The sequence below is a fragment of the Panicum hallii genome, chromosome 7 (assembly GCF_002211085.1).
Source record: "Panicum hallii strain FIL2 chromosome 7, PHallii_v3.1, whole genome shotgun sequence".
NCBI lineage: Eukaryota > Viridiplantae > Streptophyta > Magnoliopsida > Poales > Poaceae > Panicum > Panicum hallii.
The window spans coordinates 15,549,437-15,570,042 of record NC_038048.1 but is presented as its reverse complement, the minus strand read 5'-3'; positions in this window follow the sequence as shown (position 1 = coordinate 15,570,042).

The window sequence follows — 20,606 nt, the reverse complement described above, 5'->3', positions numbered from 1 at the left end:
AACCGTCCTCTGCGCACAATCTATCCGGACTCCCCATTTAGCAAGAGTCTCCATCCCGAGGATCACATCAATGCCCTTGGAGTCCAGCACCATCAGATTTGCACTGAAATCTACCCCCCTTATAGCCACACTGACTCTGGGACAGAAGACATGAGACCTCAACTGCCCTCCCGGTGAAGATACTAACATGCACCTCTTTAAGGTGCTAGTAGGAATGCCATGATGCTCAACAAAAGACTGGGTGATGAAAGAATGCGTAGCACCAGTATCAAAAAGCACTGTAGCAAGATGGGTATTAACCATGAACGTACCAATAACCACGTTGGGAGCCTCGGCCGCTGACTCGGCCGTCACGTGGTTCACCCTGCCCTGAGCTGGGGCCTTGGGCGGTGCTGCACGCCCCTGCTGTCCCGCCTGCGCCTTCCGGGGGCAGACGTTGGCGTAGTGCCCTGGCTCGCCGCAGTGGAAGCACACTCGAGGAAGTGCAGCGGCCTGCTGCCCAGGAGGAGGAGTGGGCGCTCCCTGCCTCTGAGCTGGTGGAGCCGGAGGCACCGGAAGTCTCTGACCCTGTCCCGCCTGCTGCTGCTGCTGAGGACGAGGCGGAAACTGCTGCCGCTGCTGGTACTGCTGGGGCGGCCTCTGCTGCTGCTGCTGTGGAGGGTACTGGTAGCGGGGACGGGTGTTGCTGCCCGAAGAGGATGGAGCCATCTTCCTCTTCTTATCCTCAATCTCCCGGCGCTTGCGCTCGGTGTTGAGGGCCGCATCAACCAGCTGGTTGAAGTTGTCGAAGCGGTGGTTCAGCAGCGCATACTGGATGTGATCATCCAGTCCCTCCTTGAAGTACTCCTGCTTGTCGCTATCACGAGCGACGTCAGCAGGGGCGTAGCGGGCAAGCTGAAGGAAACGGTCACGATACTCCGTCACCGTCATAGATCCCTGAAATAACGAACACAGATAACAAGGATAGAAATCGCTCAATTAGTTAGATTTTACGAAAGAGATCAAGGATAGATCAAGCTCAAAAGAAATGGTAGGGAATTTTCGTTAAATTTTACCTGCTTAAGGGCACGGAACTCCTTCTGCTTCATCTTCATGATGCCCTCAGGAATGTGATGGTTCCTGAAACGCTCACGGAACTGGTCCCACGTGAGAGCCTCACGATCTCGAGCTGGGTAGGACTCCCACCAGTCAAGAGCAGAGCCTCGCAGCTGCCCTGCTGCGTACAGAACTCGCTCCCGGTTGTCGCACTGCGCAACAACCAACTGGCGCTCCACCGAACGAAGCCAGTCGTCCGCCTGGAGTGGGTCCGTGGCGTGAGAGAAGGTCGGCGGGTGACCTCTCAGGAAGTCCGCACGCCTGTCACGGGGCTGAGGCGGCGGAGGAGGCGGTGGCTGAGCGTGGATCTGCTGCAGAGCCTGAACGGTGTTGTTCAGGGTAGCCATCATCTGCATCTGGAGCTGGAAGAACTGCTCCGGGGTCAGTGGTGGCGGCATCGGTAGCGGCTGACCGGTACTCTGGTTATTCTGCTCCTGCTGGTCAGAACCGGAACCGGTGCACCTGGTGTTCACCATCTGATTGCAACAAACGAAATCCATAAGGATAAGATATCGGGCAGATGCGGAAACGAAACTTCGGAAAGATATAACAGAGAGAAAGGAATATAGGTTTTACCCCCAACGTTCTAACTCAATTTTATTATTTAGTTCAAGTGGGGTTAGGTCGATTTGCATGAACAAGTTTAACTACTAGCCTATGCAATCAACCAAAAATCCAAATCAGACATTTGCACAATAACAAACATTCAATATTCACAACTTAGTCGAGTTTTCCACACTACTCGACTAGCACACTCGTTCTAGCGTATTTTCATCGGGACAGCCTAAACTTATAACTTATAAGATTAGGCGACTCAGGCCAACGTCTACGGAAAACTCAAGCTACCCTCAGAACAGACGGGGGAAATAGCAAATCTAGGGCTTAAGACTCAAGGAATAGAAGCAGAAACAATGATGGTTGAGGATTTGCGGAGGCAAGGCAAGAGGAAAGAAGTCCTAAACTCGACCAATTCTACCTAGGCTTCGTCCTACAGTCGACACGGCTCTGATACCAATCTGTCACACCCGATTTATAAGAACATAAATCGAGCAATCATATATGCGCCAGGATCAAGTCACGCATATATACAACAGATCATCAAGATATCACAACACATGTCACAAATAACATTAATATAAATCGTAAATGAATCATAAATGAATTATTTTATTACAACCGAATCAAGAATCGGTTCAAGAGTTGCGGAAGCGTAAAAGAGATACATGAAGAGCTGGGCGCCACAGGGACGTCGACTGGGAGACAAACACCTAGAAGTCGTCGAAGCCGCTGACGTAATCCTCCACGTTGCCGGGCACTGAGCAGCAGTCGAAGATATCCAAAATAGAACAGAAGAGTAGAGGGGCAAGTGTGAGTACAAACTAGTACTCAACAAGTATAACACGAGCATGAGGCTCTAAGGTTAGCTGACTCAACTGCATTAGCTTTTAATCTTGGCAAATTTTATTAGAGCTAATTACTACAAGTGGATGAGTTACCATTACCCAAATTGCATAAGAATTAATCAGTATTAATTCAGAACTACTGAGAACCACCCAAACCAAAACCACCCGGGGAATCGCCCTCGTCAAAGGTTGATAACCCCACTAATCAGACGGAGGATCTGGGCCGCTCATGACTGTGAGCACAGCTGATATATCAGTTTTACACTCTCGAGAGGTTGCACAACTTTACCCACAAGTCGTGAGCTACGCTAGTTGTTCATCACACTTCCTTAGGTGAGATGGCTAGCAAGCGCACTACGAGACCGTTACAAAGGATCACGTTGGTAAGGTGTAACCGCTAAGGATTCTGGATCAGCGACGATGGGGCCCACCTCCGGGGGTACAAGACACACAGCACAGACCAAGCCGGAGGAGCAGGGACCATTGAAGCTTACCACCCCTTTTGCCCACGCAGGTAAGTTACTCCCGAACCAAAATGACCTAATTAGTAAGTCAAGACCGTCCCATACCAGTCTTGTGGTTGCGCGGTTGTCCCAGGTTGTCGCTCTATGAACCGGTCCTTATGGAGAGTGGCCAACCAAGCACTAAGCACCATGCTGGCCCCCTAAACCATGATTCTAACAAAAACATCTTTTAAGGACGCACAAACCACTCAAGCACACAGCACAGAGGGTCGGCTCCAGAATTAAGTTGCATAAGACCATTATTCAAATTAATTAAAAAGGACCAAGATTTGTTATAGCGCAGCAACCTAGCACAACTAACCAAAAAATGCAACCCATAGGATATATATAAGGATATAAAAGTGGCTAGGAAGTCCTTATAGGTATACAGAATTAAAATGCAGTATGAAATTGTATTTAAAAGTGATAGGAGGTTCATGTTATACTTGCCTTCCTCGTACTCTCCCGGCTGCTGCTCGTACTGCTCGGAAGACGGCTGCTCCTGGTACTGCTCCAAAGGCTCCGCGTCTACTCACGATCATCAAACATAGTCCACACATACACACATGCACAAACAATAGCAAAATATAAGAAAACAGTACAACATCACATAAAAACAGCATACAAAACTAGCCTAGAACTAATCTACGCATTACAACGATCGCGTGGATATAAAGAACACCTAAAACGGAGCTAAAACGCGAAAACTACGCTTAAAACAGGATCCAGGGACCTATTTGTAAGAAAAACAAAACTTCAGGGGCTTCTGGACAAAACCCGGGGACCTAAACATAAATAAAGCATAGACTCGGGGGCTAGCACGTGAAAACACGTGGCACGGACTGCGGGTTAGATTTCCAGAGAGGCTAGGGGTCTAAACGCGAAGGGGTACGGGATGATCTCGGCCTTTGGATCGAGATCGGACGGTCGGGAACGGATCTAGGTTTACAACTCGCGCGATCCACCGGATTTGAAATGGACGGCTGAGATCCCACCACGGTCGGGATCTAATCTGATGCGTCGGATCGACGATGGACGGCTCAGGTTGGATACACCCGCGAACCGGTATCTTACGATATTAGCCGCTGGATCGAGATCTAACCGTTGTGGCACGCCGGCCTCCGATCTAATCTTGATCGTCCGCCTCGGATCAAACGGCCAGGAGCAAGGGGCGGAAGTGGGCGGCGATCTCTCGCCGGAGAAGAGGAGGCCGCGGCGGAGGCTCACCGGCGACACGCGAACGGGCGGTTCCGTGGCCAAAAGACGACGAGATCCGGTCGGGGAGTAGGAGAAGGGCACGGGGAAGCCAATTGGGGCCAAAGGGGGCGGAGGCGGTGGCCGTAGCGGCTGGGCGACGGCGGCGTGCGGCTCGGGTGCTCCGGTGAGCGCGCGCGGCGGCGGTAGGGCGAGACCGGGGGAAAGGATGGGTCGGGAGGCTTCCTTACCCCACCGGGATGAGCTCCCGAGGCTTGAACGACGGCGGCGGCCGGCGAGGAGGCGGGACGGCGGCGGCCAGGGGCGCGCGGCGGCGGCGAGCGCGTGAGCTAGGGTTTCGGGGCGGCGGAGCACGGGTGGGGGATGGGAGCGCAGGGTTTGGGGGGTCCCACTTATGGGGCGGCGGAGCCCTTGGCGTGCGGGCCCAGGCGCGGGCGGCGCGGAGATCCCGGCGGCAGAGCTGCTCGGCCGTTGCGGAGGGGAGAGGAGAAGAAGCTGACCCGTGGGTCCCGGCTAGCAGAGGGAGAGGAAAGGAGAGCGGGGAAACGAGCGCTGGCTCGGGCTGGAGAGGGGTGGGCCGGGGCGCGGCCCACGCGGGGGAAGAGAGGAAGAGAAGAGGGGAGAGCTGGGCCTCGGCAGCTTTGGGCCGGGGAAAGAAAGAGAGGGAGAGAGGGCCCGCGGGTGAGGGAAAGAAGGGAGAGGGAACCTGGGCTGGGCCTAGAAGAGGACTTGGGCTGCCTACTCTCCTTCTTTTCTTCTCCTTTCCTCTTTTCCAACCTCAATCTATTCACACAAACATCATTTGAATTCAAACAAATTTGAATTTAAACCCTACAACTCAACACAAATAAAATGATGCTGCAGCATGAATGCACAAACAATTTTAATCCTATGATATATTTTAATTACTTACATTATAAAATTACTTTAAATGCCATAAAAATTAAAGAAAAGCCTGGGAAATTTATTTTAGCCCAAATCAATTAATTAAAATATGAGGAATTTACCTTAGGGTGTTACACTCAGAGGCCTTGTTGTCGCCGGCTCGAGAGAGAGTATTTCACGCAGGGTCAACTTCTGCACGCGCTTGGAGGGGAATCCGTCGTCTCCGCCGAAGATGATGTTGATGACGTTCTTTGGATCTTGGAAGTCTGGAGACCCTGACGTGTCACCTCCTTCATCATCCTCCTTCTCTTTTCGCTTTTCTGCTTGAGGGATGGGTGGTGCATTGAGTGATTTGTGGATGATGACGCACTCGAAGAGCGTGTGCCACGACTTCGGGTTTATCGGGCATTGTTTGTGCATGACTTTCTCATATTCCGAGTCGTTGTTCCCCGACTTTGTCACACCCGATTTACAAGGACATAAACCGAGCAATCATATATGCGCCAGGATCAAGTCACGCATATATACAACAGAACTATCAAGATATCACAACACATATCACGAAATAAAAGCGTATAAATCATAAATCAATATCTTTATTACAACTGAATCAAGAATCAGTTCAAGGAGTGCAGAAGCGTAAAATGAATACATGAAAAATAGGGCGCCAAGGGACATTGGCTGGGAGACAAACGCCTAGAAGTCGTCAAGTCCGCTGATGTAGTCCTCCACGTCGCCTGGTACTGAGCAGCAGTCGAAGATATCCCAAAGAGAACAGAAGAGTAGAGAAGGCAAGTGTGAGTACACCACTTGTACTCAACAAGTATAACACGAATGGTGAGGCTCTACGGTTAGCTGACTATACTGCATTAGCTTTTAATCTTGGCAAGTTTTATTAAAGCTACTTACTACAAGTGGATGAATTACCATAACCCAAGTTTCATAAATAAATAATTAGAATTCATCTTGAGTCTACTGAAACCAAGCCAAACCACCCAGGGATAAACCCCACTAATCAGACGGAGGATCTGGGCTGCTCATAACCGTGAGCACGGCTAGTATACCAGTTTTACACTCTCGAGAGGTTATACAACTTTACCCACAAGTCGTGATTTACGCTAGTTGTTCATCACACTTCCTTAGGTGAAATGACTAGCAAGCACACTACGAGACCGTTACAAAGGATCACGTTAGTAAGGTGTAACCGCTAAGGTTTCTGGATCAGCGACGATAGGGCCCACCTCACGGGGTTACAAGCACAGCACAGACCAAGCCGGAGTAGCAGGGACCATTGAAGCTTACCACCCCTCTTGCCCCGCAGCTAAGTTACTTCCAAACCAAAATACCCTAATTAGTAAGTCAAGACCATCCCATTCCAGTCTTGTGGTTGCGCGGTTGTCCCAGGTTGTCGCTCTATGAACCGGCACTAAGCACTAAGCACCGTGCTGGCCCCCTAAACCAAGTTTCTATAAAAACATCTTTTATCGAGACGTGAGCCGCTCAAGCACACAGCACAGAGGGCCACTCTCAGAATCAAGTTGCACATACCATTAGTTAAATTTAATTAAAAAGGACCATAATGTGTGAGAGCGCAGCACCTAGCACAACTAACCAAAATGCAACCCAAGGTATTTATATATAAAGGATAAAAGTGGCTAGGGAATTCTTATAGGCATACAATATTAAAATGCAGTATGAAATTGTATTTAAAAGTGATAGGATGTTCATATTATACTTGCCTTCCTCAAACTCTCCTAGCTGCTGCTCAAACGCGTCTGAAGAAGGTGGCTCCTGGTACTCCTCCGATGGCTCAACGTCTACTCACGATCGTAACGTCCAAGCATGGTCCACACAGGCACATACATGCAAACAAGGGCAAAAGATAAGAAACAGTACAACAATACAATAAAACAGCACACAACACTAAGCTAAAACTATACTATGCGTTACAACGATCGCATGAGCGCGAAAACCACCTAAAACGGAGCTAAGATGCGAAAACTAGGGTTAAAACAAGGTCTAGGGGCTTTTCTGTAAGAAAACATAAGTTTCCACGAGCAAAAACCGGGTACTAAAACGTAATTAACACCTATAAACTGTGGGGGGTTAGACGGCAAAACCACGCATCCAGGGACGGCGGACCCTATTTTTGGAAAGCTCAGGGGCTTCGGTGTAAAGATTAGGGGCGTAACTGGAATTATTTTTGAACTGCGATGGACCGCGGGTTGGTTTCTAATAAATCCAGGGCCTCTTTAGCAAAACTGCCAGGCCGAAGGGGTATCTTCTGATCTAGACTGCCGGATCTAGATCGGACAGTTCGGATGCGTTCCGGTTCGGACGGTCCGATCTGAACGGCGGGGTTCGGATGGTCCGATCTGCAAGGGGGAAACGGACGGTCCGATCTGGATCGGACGGTCCGATCTGAATGATGGAATCTGGTCCGCAGGATCTAGATCTAACAGCTAGGGTTGAAGGGGTACGTAGGATCTAATCTTGACCGTGGGTTCCGAATCGGACGGCTCGGGTTGGTTGGCCGTGCGGGCGGTGGCGGAAACATGCCGGCGAACTTGTTCCGTGGTGGCGCGGCTCGGGGTTCGCCGGACTTCACCGTAAATGGTGCTCTGGGGGTCAAATCGAGTGGGTCTTGGGTCTGGTGTGATCAATGCATCATGCGTGATCTTCCTGGGGCTAAGGCGGGGCTCGGGGATGCTCTAGGCTGCGCGCGTGGCGACGGAGGCGGGTCTGCACGGCGGCGCACACCGGCGTGCGGCGTTCCGGTCCTTGCGGTGACTTAGCTGCTACAGGACCTAGTGCTAAGGGAAAAGCAGGACCATGTGGTGCTCACTGAGGGCTTGGTCCGGGCGGGATGGCCGCGCAGGGGTGTCGGCGACGACGTCTTAGCGGCGGGGGCGAGCGGCGCTCGTGGGGGAGGTCGATGCAGGGCGTCTCCGGACTTCTGATCACCACGGGTCGACTCGTGGTGTTCCTATGGAGGTGCTACGGGGGTTAAGATAGTCGGGGAATCACCGGCGGCGGGGAATCGTGGTGGCGGAGCTTCACACCGGCGGCGGTCCTCGGTGCAATTCCGGCCGTTGCACGGGTTGGGGTCGCGGGTGAAGGCCTCGGAGGGCTTCCTGGCACCAAGGTGGAGCTGATGCGAGGGTTGTCAAGGACGGAGACGCAGTGGGGTGGCCGGTCCACGGTGGGGCAGTGAGCTCAGTGCGGCGGAGCAAGGCGGCCGGTGGTGCTGAGGGTTCAGGGCGGCTGCAGAGCGGCGTGATAGAGCCTGGGGAGGTACGTGGGGGTAAATTAAAGGGCAGGCCGTGGTTCTGGGCATGTGCGCTCAGCGCAATCACGGCGGGGATCACGGGCGGCGCTGGACGCGGTGGAAGCAGATCTCACCAATGGTTCCGCATGATCGTGGGCTCGGCGGCGAAGCTTCCAGAAGGAGGGAGGGCTCGGTTGGCGGCCAGTGGGTCCGTGCTCGAGCGCCGGGTGAAGCGGGGCCACAGGCAGTGAGGGAGCGGGCAGAACAGAAGGAGCTGGCTCGGCAGGGAAGAAGGAAAGGAGGAAGAACGGGCCAACAGGTGGGGTCGACGGGTCAGTGAGAAGGAGGAAGAGAGAGGGAAAAAGGGCGCGGGCTGGGCCTGCGCCAGAGGGAAAGGGGAATGGGCCGCGGGAATGACTGAGAAAGGAAGGAATGACTAAGAAAAGAAGGAATGACTGACCTACTTTCCTGTTTCCTTCCCTTTCTTTTTCAAATCAACTAAAATCTATTTGAATTCAACTCCTATGCACTCAACCAAATAAAACTTATGCACCAGCATGAATGCACAAACATTTTGAGGTAAAATAAATTTTAATCCTTTGTGAATTATATAAATAAATGCAAGCTAGGCAAAATAAATCCTTAGAAAAATTACTGGAGCCAGACTAAATTCATTATAAATCTTGGAATTTTACATTAGGGTGTTACAAACCTACCCCCCTTACAGGAATCTCGTCCCGAGATTCAGATAATCTGGCTAGCAAAGAGATCAGGGTATGTCTTCCTCAGCTCATCCTCTTGCCCCCAAGTAGCCTCATCCTCGGTGTGATGACTCCACTGAACACGGCACATCTTGATATTCTTGTTCCTGGTAACTCTCTCAGACGTCTCCAGAATCTTCACCGGATGCTTGGTGTAGGTTAGATCCTCTTGCACTTCCAACCCTTCCAATGGTGCTTGCTCTTCCGGCACTCTCAAGCACTTCTTCAGCTGAGATACATGGAAGACATCATGCACTCCTGAGAGACTGGGAGGTAACTCCAAACGGTATGCTACCTCACCCTTCCATTCGAACACCTTGAACGGACCAATGTACCTAGGGGCTAGCTTCCCTTTCACATTAAATCTGCGGATTCCTCTCATCGGTGAGACCTTCAGATACACATGATCTTCCACTGCAAAGTTCAAATCCCGATGACGCACATCCGCATAGCTCTTCTAACGAGTCTGTGCGACCCTCAGGTTCTCTCGTACCTGTTGTACCAGCTGTTCTACATCCTCAATAATATCCAGACCGAACACCTGCCTCTCGCCAATCTGATCCCAATACAACGGAGTTCTGCACTTCCGTCCGTACAAGGCCTCGAAGGGGGACTTCTTCAGACTGGCTTGATAGTTATTGTTGTATGAAAACTCTGCAAACGGCAGGCATTTATCCCAGCTGGTACCATACTGAATAGTTCACGGATCTCCTGCAGCTTCTTATCTTCTTTCTGATGCTGCGTGATCTCTGCCTCTAGAGTGGGTTCTGCCTCGAATGATGCACTCGAGGTGTGATGCAAGAAACCTTGACTGAACTGCTCAAACTCCTCGCATAACTCTTGAGGCATCTGGAAAGCCACAACCATGTTGACATAGCTCTTCCTGCTCAGAGCATCTGCTACAACATTGGCCTTGCCCAGATGATAGTGAATCTCTAGGTCATAATCCTTGACCAACTCTAGCCATCTTCTCTGCCGCATGTTCAGCTCACTCTGAGTGAAAATGTACTTGAGGCTCTTGTGATCGGTGTAAATATCACACCTCTGCCAAAACAAGTAATGCCTCCATATCTTCAGAGCATGCACAACTGCGGCTAACTCCAGATCATGAGTGGGATAATTTAGCTTGTGCCGGCGTAACTCCTGCGGAGCATAAGCTATAACTCTGCCTTCCTGCATCAGGATGCAACCAAGACCATCCCTCGAAGCATCACAATACACTGTGAACCTCTTGCTCTGGTCTGGCAGAGTAAGGATTGGCGCCGTGGTTAACCTCTTCTTCAGCTCCTTGAAGGCCATCTGACGCTCATCAGTCCAGGAGAAATCCACACCCTTCTCTAGCAAGGAAGTCAAAGGCTTCGGAATCTTGGAGAAATTCTCAATGAACCTCCGATAATATCCTGCTAAACTGTAACACCCTAATGTAACTTTCCTCAATTTTAATGAATTTATTTTGGGCTCAAATAAATTTTCCAGGGCTTTCCCTAATTTATCTTGCATTTAAAGTAATTTTATAGCACAAGAAAATAAAAATTACTATAAGACCAACTTGTTTGTGCATTCATGCTGGAGCATTGTTTTCCATGTGTTGAGTTTATAGGGTTTGAATTCGAATTTGTTTGAATTCAAATAGTTATGTTTGAATAGTTTGAGTGTAGGAAAGAAAAAGAAAAGAAGAGAAGAGAAAAGAAAGCAACCCAAAATCTCTTGGGCCGGCCCTCTCCCCTCCCCCCTCTTCTCTCCACGCGGCCCGGCCACGCCCAGCCCAGCTCTCCCTTTCCTCCTCCTCTCTCTCTTTTCCCTGGCCCAAGTTGACCCCGAGGCCCATCTGTCCTTCTTCCCGCATGGGCCACGGCCGGCCCATTTTCTTCTCAGCCGAGCCGCGCCTCTCTCCTCTCCCTTTCTCCCTCTGCCAACCACGGCCCGCGCGGCAGCTTCTTCTTCCCCTTTCCCTTTCCTCCCCGGCGCGCAACGGCCCTCCCAAAATCTTCGGCGAGCTCCTCCCTGGGCCCTCACGCCGAGGGTGCCCCGCCGCCCTACAAATAGCAGCCCCAACCCCCTCTGAACCCTAACCCTAATCCCCGCAGCCACCACCGACGCCCCAGCACCACAGCCGCCTTGCTCCGCCGCTCGGCGCCCCCCTGCTCCACTGCGGACCCGTCGCTCCGCCGTACCCCAGCCCCGGCCAAGGCCCGCGGCAGCTTCGCCTCGCCACCAGGAAGCTCCCCAAGGATTCCACCCTCGACCCCGGCCTGTGCAATGGCCGGAATTTGACCCGAGGCCGTCGACGGTGAGACTCTCTGCCGCCGCGATTGCTCGCCGCCGATGGTCCCCCGGCCTTCCTGACCCCTTCAACGTCTTCACAGGGACTCCCCGCGTCGATCCGAGGAGACCCGAAGCTCGGAGAGCACCCGCAGCCACCTTCCCCACGAGCGCCGCCCGTCTCCGTCCGGGCACCACCGCCCGCCATCGTCGCCCGCACCCCTGCACGGCCCTCCAGCCCGACCTGAACCCTCGGTGAGCACCAGCGTCCCCTGCTCCTTTTGCGCCAGAAGTCGTAGACCGTAGACCGCACCCGAGGTTAGAACGCGCGCGCCGTCGTTACGCTGCCGCGCCGACCCGTCCCCGCCGTCGTGCTCGTCGCTAGAGCCCCTCCCGTGCCTCGCTTTGGCCCTAGGTAGATCGCGCGTGTCACGCGGATCAAGCCTGACCCAAGCCCGGGTCGATTTGACCCCCAGAGCATCGAGTTTGATGAACTCCGGCGAGCCCGAGCCGCGTGCCACCGCGGAATTCGTCGCCGGAACAGTAGCACCGCCCCCCTTGCAGCCCAAAACCCTGAGCGTTCGATCTGTAGCGAGTGGACGAGATTAGATCGCGTTGAGAGTAGGTCAGAACTGCCGGATCCAGATCCAACCGTCCTGATTAGAACATACCAGTTCGGCCTTGACTTTTTGCTAAAGAGTCCCCGGATTTTCCTGGAATCAACCCACAGTCCTATGCCATTCAAAAGTATTTGCAGATCAGCCCCGTTTTTAGTGTTTAGACCCCTGGATTCTTTAGAAATAGAACCCGCCGTCCATCCCCGGTGTTTTTGCGGGTTAGACCCCAGGTCTAGCCTTTAATTACATTTAGATCCCTGGTTTTTGCTCAGAACCCCTTAGAATTTCCTATTTTCTTACAAAAAGGCCCCTGGACCTTGTTTTAACCCTAGATTTCACGTCTTAGCTCCGTTTTAGGCGGTTTTCATGCTCACGCGATTGTTGTAACGCGTAGAGTAGTTCTATCATAGTTTTGTGTGCTGTTTTTATGTAATGTTGTACTGTTTCTTATCTTTTGTCTTTGTTTGTATATATGTGTATGTGTTGGACCATGTTTTGGCGTTGCGATCGTGAGTAGACGCTGAGCCTTTGGACGAGTACCAGGAGCCCCTTTCTGCAGAGCAGTTTGAGCAGCGGCAGGAGAACTTCGAGGAAGGCAAGTATAACATGAATATCCTATCATTTTTTAAATACAATTTCATACTGCATTTTAATTCTGTATGCCTATAAGGATTTCCTAGCCACCTTATCCTTTATATATATACCTTGGGTTGCATTTTGGTTAGTTGTGCTAGGTGCTGCGCTCTCACACACCTCGGTCCTTTTTAATTAAATTTGGTTAATGGTTATATGCAACTTAATTATGAGAGTGGCCCTCTGTGCTGTGTGCTTGAGTGGCTCACGTCTCCTTAAAAAATGTTTTTGTTAGAAATATGGTTTAGGGGGCTAGCACGGTGCTTAGTGCTTGGTTGGCCACTCTCCATAAGGACCGGTTCATAGAGCGACAACCTGGGACAACCGCGCAACCACAAGACTGGAATGGGATGGTCTTGACTTACTAATTAGGTCATTTTGGTTCAAGAGTAACTTACCTGCGGGGCAAGAGGGGTGGTAAGCTTCAATGGTCCCTGCTCCTCTGGCTTGGTCTGTGCTGTGTGCTTGTACCCCCGTGAGGTGGGCCCCATCGTTGCTGATACAGAATCCTTAGCGGTTACACCTTACCAACGTGATCCTTTGTAACGATCTCATAGTGTGCTTGCTAGCCATCTCACCTAAGGAAGTGGGGTGGACCACTAGCGTAGCTCACGACTTGTGGGTAAAGTTGTGCAACCTCTCGAGAGTGTAAAACTGATATATCAGCTGTGCTCACAGTCATGAGCGGCCCAGATCCTCCGTCTGATTAGTGGGTTTGTACCTTTGATGGTTTGGCTTGGTTTCTCAGTAGTCTCATGTTTAATATTGATTAATTATTATGTAACTTGGGTTATGGTAATTCATCCACTTGTAGTAATTAGCTTTAATAAAATTTGCCAAGATTAAAAACTAATGCAGTTGAGTCAGCTAACCCTAGAGCCTCATAATTCATGTTATACTTGTTGAGTACAAGTTGTGTACTCACACTTGCCTTCTCTATTCTTCTGTTCTCTCGGGGATATCTTCGATTGCTGCTCAGTACCAGGCGACGTGGAGGACTACATCAGCGGACTCGACGATTTCTAGGCGTTGTCTCCCAGCCGACGTCCCTGTGGTGCCCTGCTCTTCATGTATTTATTTTACGCTTCCGCAATCCTTGAACTGATTCTTGATTGAGTTGTAATAAAGATATTCATTTATCATTTATATGCTTTTATTTCGAGATACGTGTTGTGATATCTTGATGATTCTGTTTTATATATGCGTGACTTGATCCTAGCGCATATATGATTGCTCGATTTTTGTTCTTATAAATCGGGTGTGACAGAATTGGTATCAGAGCTGTGTCGACTGTAGGACGAAGCCTAGATAGAAATGGTCAAGTTTATGGATTTCCTTTCGCTGCCTTGCTTCCGCAAAACCCAAACATTCATTTCTGCTTCTATTCCTTGAGCTCTAAACCTCGAGTTTGCTAATCCTCTCTGCATTTTTTGAGAATTAGTCTGATAATTTTAGTAGACGTGGCCTGCAATTTTCTGACTATCCTCATAAGTCCAGGATGCCTTTGCAAAAATACGCTAGAGCGCCTGTTTGTTTTAGTCGAGTGGAGTGATAAACTCGGCTAGCGTCTGAATATTGAATGTTTGTGATTGTGCAAAATGTTTGATTTGGATTTTTGGTTGATTGCATAGTTTAGAAGTTAAACTTGTTCATGCAAAACAACTTTAATACAAACCTGAATTAAATAAAAACAATTGAGTTAGAACGTTGGGGGTAAAACCGTACACTCCTTTCTCTCTTTTTTATCCTGTTAGAATTTCCTTCCGGAAGTTGTACAATATCTATCTCTTATAAATTTCGCTATGCTGCAAACAGATGGTGAACACCTGGAGCACCAGCACCGGTTCTGGCCAGCAGGGGCAGAACAACCAGAGTACCGACCAGCCGCTGCCGATGCCTCCACCTCTGACCCCGGAGCAGTTCTTCCAGCTCCAGATGCAGATGATGGCCACTCTGAACAACACTGTTCAGACGCTGCAGCAGATCCACGCTCAGCCGCCACCTCCTCCACTGCAGCATCCCCGCGACAGGCGCGCGGACTTTCTGAGGGGTCACCCGCCGACATTCTCTCATGCGGCTGATCCACTCCAGGCTGACGACTGGCTTCGTTCAGTGGAGCGCCAGTTGGATGTCGCTCAGTGCGACGACAGGGAGCGAGTCCTGTACGGAGCAGGGCAGCTGCGAGGCTCAGCTCTCGATTGGTGGGAGTCCTACCCAGCTCGGGACCGCGACGCTCTCACTTGGGTCCAGTTCCGGGAGCGTTTTAGGCACCACCACATCCCTGCCGGAGTGATGAAGATGAAGCATAAGGAGTTCCTTGCGCTTAAGCAGGTAAATTAGAGTAAAATCTTTCCGCAATTTCTTTTTGAGCTCAAGCCCACCCTTGTTGTAAGAAATGCTGAGTAAATTCCATCCTCTTTTCCGGTGATTATCATTTCAGGGAGCTATGACGGTGACCGAGTATCATGACCATTTCCTCCAGCTCGCTCGCTACGCCCCCGCTGAGGTCGCCCATGATGGCGATAAGCAGGAGCACTTCAGGGAGCGACTCGATGACCACCTGGAGTACGCACTCATGAACCACCGCTTCGACAAGTTCAACCAGCTGGTTGACGCTGCCCTCAACACCGAGCGCAAGCGCCGGGAGATTGAGGACAAGAAGAGGAAGATGGCTCCTGCTGCGTCTGGAAGCAACACCTAGCCTTGGTACCAGTACCCACAGCAGCACAAGAGGCAGGTCCAGCAGTACATGCAGCGCCAGCAGTAGTACTTGCCTCGTCCTAAGCAGCAACAGCAGGCGGGACTGAGCCAGAGGCTTCCAGCGCCTCCGGCACGCTCTGCTCCACCGGCTCCACCAGCTCCGCGGCAGGGAGTGCCTACTCCTCCTGCCGGGTAGCAGGCTCCAGCACTCCCACGAGTGTGCTTCCACTGTGGCGAGCCGGGACACTACGCCAACGTCTGTCCTCGGAAGGCGCAGTCGGGTCAGCAGGGGCGCCCAGCTCAGCCCAAGGCGCGAGCCTAGGGCAGGGTGAACCTCGTAACGGCCGAGTCAGCGGCCGAGGCTCCCAACGTGGTTATTGGTACGTTCATGGTCAATACTCATCCTGCTACGGTGCTTTTCGATACTGGTGCTACACATTCCTTCATTACTCGGTCTTTTGTTGAGCGTCATGGCATTCATACTAGCACATTAAAGAGGGGCATGTTAGTATCTTCACCGGGAGGGCAGTTGAAATCTCATATCTTCTGTCCCAGAGTCAGTGTTGTCATAAGGGGGGTAGAGTTCAGTGCTAATCTGATGGTGCTAGACACCAAGGGTATCGATGTGATCTTGGGAATGGAGACCCTTGTTAGATGGGGTGTCAAGATTGATTGTGCTCAGAGGACTGTCCACTTGTCGGCACCCGATGGACAGGAGGTCACAGTCAGTGCTTCGGAGCCTTCCAGAATTCTTTGTCAGATGGAGGCTAGACCCACGGATGGTATTCGCGTGGTGTTTGAATCCCCGGATGTCTTTCCGGATGATTTGCCAGGTATGCCGTCTGATCACGACATTGAGTTTTCTATTGATCTCTTGCCTGGCACAGCTCCTATTGCTAAGCGGCCCTATCATATGGCACCTGTTGAGCATGAGGAAGTTAAGAAGACTATCGACGAGTTGCTAGCCAAGGGTTATATCCGTCGCAGTTTCTCTCCTTGGGCTTTTCCTGTATTGCTTGTAGAGAAGAAGGATAGAGCGAAGAGAATGTGCGTTGATTATCGGGATCTGAACGCAGTCACCATCAAGAACAAGCATCCATTGCCTCGTATCAAGGATCTCTTTGATCAGCTTCAGGGTGCTTGTGTATTCTCGAAGATTGATCTGCGTTCGGGTTATCACCAGCTGAAGATTCGTCCTGAGGATATCCAGAAGACGGCATTCACCTGCAAGTATGGGCTATACGAGTATACGGTCATGTCTTTTGGCTTGACCAATGCTCCGGCTTTCTTCATGCATCTGATGAACAATGTTTTCATGGATTATCTGGACACCTTTGTGGTGATATTCATTGATGATATCCTGATATATTTCAAGTTAGAAGCAGAGCATGAGAAGCATCTGAGGCTTGTGTTGCAGAGACTCAGAGAGCACAAGCTGTATGCCAAGCTCAGCAAGTGCGAATTCTGGATTGACGAGGTTCCATTCCTCAGTCATGTCATCTCCAAGGGAGGTATTGCTGTGGACCCTGGAAAGGTGAAGGATGTGCTTGACTGGGTGGTACCGCAGACAGTGAAGGAAGTCCGCTCTTTTCTGGGCTTAGCAGGATATTATCGGAGGTTCATTGAGAATTTCTCCATGATTGCGAAGCCTTTGACTTCCTTGCTAGAGAAGGGTGTGGATTTCTCTTGGACTGATGAGCGTCAGAAGGCCTTCGAGGAGCTAAATAAGAGGTTGACTACGGCGCCAGTCCTTACTCTGCCAGACCAGAGCAAGAGGTTCACAGTGTATTGTGATGCTTCGAGGGATGGTCTTGGTTGCGTCCTGATGCAGGACGGCAGAGTTATCGCTTATGCCTCACGGCAGTTGCGCCAGCACGAGCTGAATTATCCCACTCATGATCTGGAGTTAGCCGCAGTTGTGCATGCTCTGAAGATATGGAGGCATTACTTGTTTGGACAGAGGTGTGATATTTACACTGATCACAAGAGCCTCAAGTATATTTTCACTCAGAATGAGCTGAACATGCGGCAGAGAAGATGGCTAGAGTTGGTCAAGGATTATGACCTGGAGATTCACTATCATCCGGGCAAGGCCAATGTTCTAGCAGATGCTCTGAGCAGGAAGAGCTATGTTAACATGGCCGTGGCTTTCCAGATGCCTCAGGAGTTATGCGAGGAGTTTGAGCAGTTAAGTCTGGGTTTCTTGCATCACACCTCGGGTACATCATTCGAGGCAGAACCCACTCTAGAGGCAGAGATCAGGCAGCATCAGAAAGAAGAAAAGAAGTTGCAGGAGATCCATGAATTGCTCAAGATTGGCAAGGCACCTCATTTCAGAGAGGATGATCAGTGTACCTTGTGGTACAAGGGTCGGATATGTGTGCTGGATGTAGCGGATCTCAGGAAGCTGATCTTGAGCGAGGCTCATGATACGGCATATTCCATTCATCCGGGCAGCACGAAGATGTATTATGATCTCAAGGAACGATTCTGGTGGTATGGAATGAAGCGTTCCATTGCGGAGTATGTGGCTATCTGTGACACTTGTCAGCGTGTCAAGGCAGAACATCAGAGGCCAGCAGGTCTATTGCAGGCATTGAAGATTCCAGAGTGGAAATAGGAGGAGATCACTATGGACTTCATCGTTGGATTGCCTCGTACTCAGAAAGGGTACAACTCCATATGGGTAGTGGTGGATCGGTTGACGAAGGTTGCCCACTTCATCCCGGTGAACACTACTTACTCCGGCGCTAGACTCGCAGAGTTGTACATCTCCAGGATCGTTTGTCTGCATGGTGTTCCGAAGAAGATCATATCTGACCGAGGATCTTAGTTCACTTCACGGTTCTGGGAGCAGTTGCATGATTCGTTGGATACGAAGCTGCGTTTCAGCACTGCCTATCATCCTCACACAGATGGGTAGACAGAGAGAACTAACCAAGTGTTGGAGGATATGCTTCGAGCCTGCACTATTCAGTATGGTACCAGCTGGGATAAATGCCTACCGTATGCAGAGTTTTCATACAACAACAGCTACCAGGCCAGTCTGAAGAAATCTCCTTTTGAGGCCCTGTATGGTCGGAAGTGCAGGACTCCGCTGTATTGGGATCAGATTGGCGAGAGGCAGGTATTTGGTCCAGATATTGTTGAGGAGGCAGAACAGCTGGTACAGCAGGTGCGCGAGAACCTGAGGGTCGCACAGACTCGTCAGAAGAGTTACGCAGATGTTCGTCATCGAGATCTGACCTTTGCAGTGGGTGATCATGTGTACCTGAAGATCTCGCCGATGAGAGGAATCCGCAGGTTTAATGTGAGAGGGAAGCTAGCCCCTCGGTACATTGGTCCGTTCAAGGTGCTAGAACGGAAGGGTGAGGTGGCATATCGTTTGGAGTTACCTCCCAACCTCTTGGGAGTGCATGATGTGTTCCACGTGTCTCAGCTGAAGAAGTGCTTGAGGGTGCTAGAAGAGCAAGCACCGATAGAAGGGTTAGATGTGCAGGAGGATCTGACCTACACCGAGCATCCGGTGAAGATTCTGGAGACATCCGAGAGAGTTACCAGAAACAAGAAGATCAAGATGTGCCATGTTCAGTGGAGTCATCACACGGAGGATGAGGCTACCTGGGAGCGAGAAGATGAGCTGAGGAAGACGTATCCCGATCACTTTGCTAGCTAGCCTATTCGAATCTCGGGATGAGATTCCTGTAAGGGGGGTAGGTTTGTAACACCCTAATGTAACTTTCCTCAATTTTAATGAATTTAGTTTGGGCTCAAATAAATTTTCCAGGGCTTTCCCTAATTTATCTTGCATTTAAAGTAATTTTATAGCACAAGAAAATAAAAATTACTATAAGATCAACTTGTTTGTGCATTCATGCTAGAGCATTGTTTTCCTTGTGTTGAATTTATAGGGTTTGAATTCGAATTTGTTTGAATTCAAATAGTTGTGTTTGAATAGTTTGAGTGTAGGAAAGAAAAAGAAAAGAAGAGAAGAGAAATGAAAGCAGCCCAAAATCTCTTGGGCCGGCCCTCTCCCCTCCCCCCTCTTCTCTCCACGCGGCCCGGCCACGCCCAGCCCAGCTCTCCCTTTCCCCCTCCTTTCTCTCTTTTCCCTGGCCCAAGTTGACCCCGAGGCCCATCTATCCTTCTTCCCGCATGGGCCACGGCCGGCCCATTTTCTTCTCAGCCGAGCCGCGCCTCTCTCCTCTCCCTTTCTCCCTCTGCCAGCCATGGCCCGCGCGGCAGCTTCTTCTTCCCCTTTCCCTTTCCTCCCCGGCGCGCAACGGCCCTCCCGAAATCTCCGGCGAGCTCCACCCTGGGCCCTCACGCTGAGGGTGCCCCGCCGCCCTACAAATAGCAGCCCCAACCCCCTCTGAACCCTAACCCTAATCCCCGCAGCCGCCACCGACGCCCCAGTACCACAGCTGCCTTGCTCCGCCGCTTGGCGCCCCCCTGCTCCGCCGCGGACCCATCGCTCCGCTGCTACCCAGCCCCGGCCAAGGCCTGCGGCAGCTTCGCCTTGCCGCCAGGAAGCTCCCCGAGGATTCCACCCTCGACCCCGGCCTGTGCAACGGCCGGAATTCGACCCGAGGCCGCCGACGGTGAGACTCTCCGCCGCCACGATTCCTCGCTGCCGATGGTCCCCCGGCCTTCCTGACCCCCTCAACGTCTTCACAGGGACTCCCCGCGTCGATCCGAGGAGACTCGAAGCTCGAAGAGCGCCCGCAGCCGCCTTCCCCACGAGCGCCGCTCGTCTCCGTCCGTGCGCCGCCGCTCGCCGTCGTCACCAGCACCCCTGCACGGCCCTCCAGCCCGACCTGAACCCTCGGTGAGCACCAGCGTCCCCTGCTCCTTTTGCGCCAGATGTCGTAGACCTTAGACCGAACCCGAGGCCGGAACGCGCGCGCCGTCGTTACGCCGCCGCGCCGACCCGCCCCCGCCGTCGTGCTCGTCGCTAGAGCCCCTCCCGTGCCTCGCTTTGGCCCTAGGTAGATCGCGCGTGTCATGCGGATCACGCCCGACCCAAGCTCGGGTCAATTTGACCCCCGGAGCATCGAGTTCGATGAACTCCAGTGAGCCCGAGCCGCGCGCCGCCGCGGAATTCATCGCCGGAAGAGTAGCGCCGCCCCCCCTGCAGCCCAAGACCCTGAGCGTTCGATCTGTAACGAGTGGACGAGATTAGATCGCGTTGAGAGTAGGTCAGAACCACCGGATCCAGATCCAACCATCCTGGTTAGAACATACCGTTCGGCCTTGACTTTTTG